This window comes from Juglans microcarpa x Juglans regia, chromosome 8S, assembly GCF_004785595.1.
Source record: "Juglans microcarpa x Juglans regia isolate MS1-56 chromosome 8S, Jm3101_v1.0, whole genome shotgun sequence".
In the NCBI taxonomy this organism is placed as follows: domain Eukaryota; kingdom Viridiplantae; phylum Streptophyta; class Magnoliopsida; order Fagales; family Juglandaceae; genus Juglans; species Juglans microcarpa x Juglans regia.
In genome coordinates, this window is record NC_054609.1 from 7143435 (window position 1) to 7149261 (window position 5827).

Sequence of the window (5827 nt, forward strand, 5' to 3'; positions counted from 1 at the left end):
ATTTCCTAACTGAGGATCGTCTAAATAGAATACTTGAGATGCTTGGGAAGCCAAAATAAAAGGATCATCTTCATACCATTTTTTTGATGTATTAATACTCAGAAAATATTCATCCTGGCATTTTCCCGTTCGAGGATTGCTTAAATCCCACCAATCACACTTAAATATATAAACCACAAGCTTCACCACATATCTTATTCCAATTATATCTATGATAACTCCGTAAAAATCAACATTCTCTCCATCATGACTCCCTTCGACAAGAACACCACTATTTTGTGTTTTTCTATAAAGTTCTCGATCAATTGTGTGATATCTACTTCCTCGAGAAATACATGCAGAATATCGAGCAGCGCGCCTCGAAGGGCCACGCGCCAGTGTATATAGTTCGTCTGATATATCGTTCGGATTACTCGCATGCATTTGTACAACCTACATATTAAATAAAGTATAAACATTCAACCGTTAACAATCATCTGTATTTAAAATATGTTAGTGCAAAATTCCATCTGTATTATATTCATTACCCGTTGTTGGAACCATTTCGGGAACTCCTGTTCATGTCTCTGGTCTATATCATTTACTCCAAGTTCTTTTAGCACGTTAATATGATCACTGAAATTAAAAATTATCAACAATAAGCATATTCGGTATGTTTGTTTAATAAGTAAATTCAATAATTAAATAACAATTAATTTGAACTTACTTCAAGTGACTCTCTATCTCTGGACAATTATTTAGCACGTACCACTTAGCTTTCTTGAACTCCCTTTCACACAAATCATAACCACGCTGAGCACCAAGTGGACGTACTTGTTGGGAAAATACAGAAAATCCGTTCCGTTGTCTTATTTGGTCAACATCAAAGTTTTTTTCCGGCCGATCAAACCTTGTGTCAACGCCATGGAAATATTTGGAATAGAATGTATGCCACTCATCATCAATATATGTTTCTGCAATTGATCCTTCTAGACGGGCCTTATTACCCACTGTGCGTTTCAACTTTTCAAGAAACCGTTCAATGGGATACATCCATCTATACTGGACTGGTCCTGCAAGTCGAGCCTCACGAGGCAAATGAACGGCTAAATGAACCATGATATCGAAAAATGACAGTAGGTAAATACTTTTCAACTTACACAATATAATTGCAATTTCTCGTTCTATACGATCCAAAGCTTCTACATTCAATATTCTAACACATAAATATTTAAAAAATGCACCCAGCTCAATTAATGCAACCCGCACATCTCTAGTCAAGAATCCACGGATACCAACAGGCAAGATACGTTGTAAAAATACATGACAATCATGACTTTTTAGTCCAATAATTTTCCAGTCATTTGTTCGCACACACCTTGTTAAATTCGAGGCATATCCGTCCGGTAATTTAATCTTCTTTCCTTGACAATGTATACCACCCAATTGGCATGTAAACAGACGAACCACTTTGTTGCAAATGCATTTCAGGTCTAATTCCCAACTGCTTTAGTTCTTTCCTTGAGTTTATATTATCCTTCATTTTACCTTCAATTGACATCAATGTTCCTAACACGGACTAGCATATATTTTTTTCAATATGCATAATATCGAGAGTATGTCGCAATTTTAACGTCGACAAGTAGGGAGTTCAAAAAATATACTTTTTTTTGTCCAATTGAACTCATTCGCACTTCATTTTCTCTTTTGTTGTTTCTTACCAAAATCATTACTTCCGACATTCACAAACTGTGCAATAATATCTTCGCCAGACAATAAGGGTGGAGGGTGTCCCCATTCAACAGTGCCTTCAAACATCCTACCATTTCCACGCCATCTATGGTCACTAAGTAAAAATCGACGATGACCCATGAAGCATAGTTTCCTCCCATACGTAAGCCATTCAGATTGGGTATGTTTGTTAGAAGTCGGACATGCCAATTTCCCCTTAGTGCTCCAACCTGACAAGTTTCTATAAGCGGGAAAATCATTTATTGTCCATAACACCGCAGCATGCATCTTGAACGACTTGCATGTTGATGAATCAAATGTTAAGACCCCATTCTCCCACAAATCTTTCAATTCTGCTATCAGTGGTTGCAAGTGTATGTCTATATCATTTCCTGGTGATCTCAGACCTGGAATGAGCAAACTCATCATGAAATATGGATCTTTCATACACTTCCACGGTGGTAGATTGTATGGCATAAGTACAACTGGCCAAGTACTATGACTAGTACTCATGTTCCCAAACGGATTAAATCCATCTGTTGCTAACCCAAGTCGAACATTACGAGGTTCTTTAGCAAACCATGGGTGTTCCAAATCAAATTCCTTCCAAACTTGTGAGTCTGCATGATGTGACAAAACATTATCATTCTTGACTCTAGATGATGAGTGTCATGTCATATCCACAGCCGTTGAATGTGACATAAATAACCGTTGTAATCTAGGTATCAATGGAAAGTGACGTACAACCTTCCGCGGCACATTCTGCTTCTCAGTTGTCCATCTTGATTCATGGCAAATGGGACACTCGTTCAACTGCTCATTCTCTCGCCAAAATAACACACAATCATTCTTACATGCATGTATTACATTGTAATCAAACTCTAGTCCTTTTTTCAACTGTTTTGCTTCGTAAAAGTTGCGAGGTAAAATATTGTCTGATGGAAGTGCCTCTTTAAACAGCTCAAGCAACATATTGACAACCTTAATAGATATTCGGCACATGGATTTTATATGAAGTAGTCTAACTGTAAATGACAACTTACTATGCCTTCTACACCCTGGATATAACTCACGCTGTGAATCATTCCACAAGCGGGTAAACGTGTCATGGCACAAATCATTTGAATTTGATGGATCTGTTCCACTTTCATCCATAAACATTCCCGCACCAATGTCCCCAGCATTTGTTCCATATCCTCTTCGGCCTCGTCACCAACAACCTCAGGATGTACATCTTCATCGATATCTTCTTCTTCATCTTGAAGTTCAAATGACGTTGGATACGGTTCTCCATGTAAGACTCAATCGGTATAACCTTGGTCAATACCTTTGACAAACAAATGCTCTCTCACTAACTCTATCTTATGAGAAAGTAAATTCTTGCAAAGTCGACATGGGCATCTAATACAACCGTCACTACCAATTGTACAGGATGCGAACTCCAAAAATTTCTTAATTCTTTCGGCATATACATTGTAATCCTCACCCAACCGATATCTTACTCGCATCCAACTCTTATCCATGTCTAATATCCTATTGCAAACAATCACGTGCATAAACAAATAATCAATTATCTAACATGTAGTGCAATTTCTTCATTTCGCCGGGTAGTTGGTCCTATCCCATTCGGGATTGTAAGATCATAATCGCCAACCTACCAACTATTATCTGTCACTTCCAACAAGATTTCGACAGCATCTCTCCATAGTTCTCCAAATATGCTCGTTGGTCGTGCACACCAACGAGTAATACATCGATGCACATTCACCGAAACTACATATCCGGAGAACAATAAGGGATGACTCTACCAAAATCATAATGTCAAATGCAACAGATATAGTTTCATAGTTTGCGAGAATGATCTTACAATCACAAACTGTCCACTCTGGACAATTCAAGAGTTATCAATCAACCGTTCAACATGATTGATAACTCTCGAACAGGTCTAAGGTTTATTTCAATACCAAGTAGAAGATACGATATTAAAACACAACAAACATACAATATATATTCAGTATCCTAACATATACGCCAAGTATCCTAACATATATTAAAACACAACAATTTATTTTTAATATTTGTTAAGTTAGTCCTCATAGTTTAATATTAATTCTCTTTTATTATTTGTTAAGTTAATCATCATAGTTTAATATTAATGCACCCAGCTATTATTTGTTAAGTTAGTCATCATAGTTTAATTATCTTTTCTAATATAATCCTATCCCTTTTAAGTGTGTTGTAAGATAGTTTTTACAATAGCTATTATGAGTTTAACTATTAATATGAGTTTAAGTATTAATAATCCTTATGTTTTTATAATATAATTTTAAGACATTAAATAATTAGTTGTAAGATAATTTTTACAACTATTCACTTTTAAATATTAATATGAGTTTAAGTATTATTAATCCTTATGTAATTATAATATAATTTTAAGACATATTAAGTAATTAGTTGTAAAATAATTTTTACAACTATTCTCTTTTAAATATTAATATGAGTTTAAGTATTATTAATCCTTATGTAATTATAATCTAATTTTAAGACATATTAAGTAATTAGTTGTAAAATAATTTTTACAACTATTATCTTTTAAATATTAATACAAGTTTAAATATTATTAATTCTTACATATATATACTATATATAATCTACTACAATATTATATATTTATATGATATGTAAGATAGTTTTTAAGATAGTTTTTACAACCGTTCGAACATGGTAATATGCCGTTCGAACATGTTTATACCGTTCGAACGGTATATAACCACGTTCGAACGATCTCAACCCAGATTACAAACTCCAGCCAGTTCAGACGAGTACTATTAGTATCTCATAAACTTATATTCAGAAAACACTACAAATATACTTCGAATGGCACCCTCTAACAAACATACAACCGTTGAACGTCCAATATCAATCCTCTAACAAATATATTTTGTGTTTAAACTAAGAAACACCTACAAAATATATATATATATATAAACCACAAAATCAATAATAAAAAATGATAGATTTAGAAGTAAAATGATAAAAAAAAATCATACCTTTAAGCAAAATATACTAAGCAATCCTCTTTGAATGATGATAGAATGAAGGAGTTTGTGAAGAAATGTAAGATTTTCGAGAGAAAACGCAGAAGAGTGAAAGAGAGGAGAGAAAAATGAGGGACTGACGGCGTGCGAAAAAGATATAAGTTCTGACCAACCGTTCGAACGTAAATAAAGTTCGGTCGAACGCGAAATTTTTTAGCGCGCCAATTTCCCGCCTGCACAAATTTCTGCATTACCGTTCGATCAGCTAAAAATTCCGTTCGAACGGTAATCCAACAGTCTTTAATTGGCAAGATATTTTCCCACCAGTGCAATAATCCGTTCGAATTATAACAAATTACATTCGAACGGTAGTCCAGCAGTCTTTAATTGGCGGGATATTTTTCCACCACTACGAACTATAACAAATTACGTTTGAACAGTAGTCCAACAGTCTTTAATTGGCGGGATGTTTTCCCACCATAGCAATAATCCGTTTGAATGTTTTTTTATACGTTCAAAGGCCAAATATGTGTTCGAACGGTTTACGAGTAACGTTCGAACACATCACCTTTATGTTTAAATATAATTTTTTATCATTAAATGAAAAGTACTATAAGATCATATTTATTAGTTATATATACTATCATATATATTGTAATCTATACTAAATATCTTCCGATATAGTATAGTATACTAAAGTATACTACAAACATGTAAGATGATATCTATTAGTAATATATACTATGATATATATTAGTAATATATACTATATATCATATATATAGTATCATATATATTATACTATATTAAATTAGTATAAAGGAAAATATATTAGTAATGATTACGATATGATATATAATAATCTATACTATATATGATATATATCGTATCATATATATTATCCTATACTAAAGTATAGTGAAAAATATAAGATCATATGTATTAGTAATATATCCGGGGAACATATATATAGCCTCAAATATACTAAGGTCACATAATAAAGTATAGAGAAATTTATAAGATAATAATATATTAGTAATCTATACTCTATATATACATGCTGTATAGTATCATATATA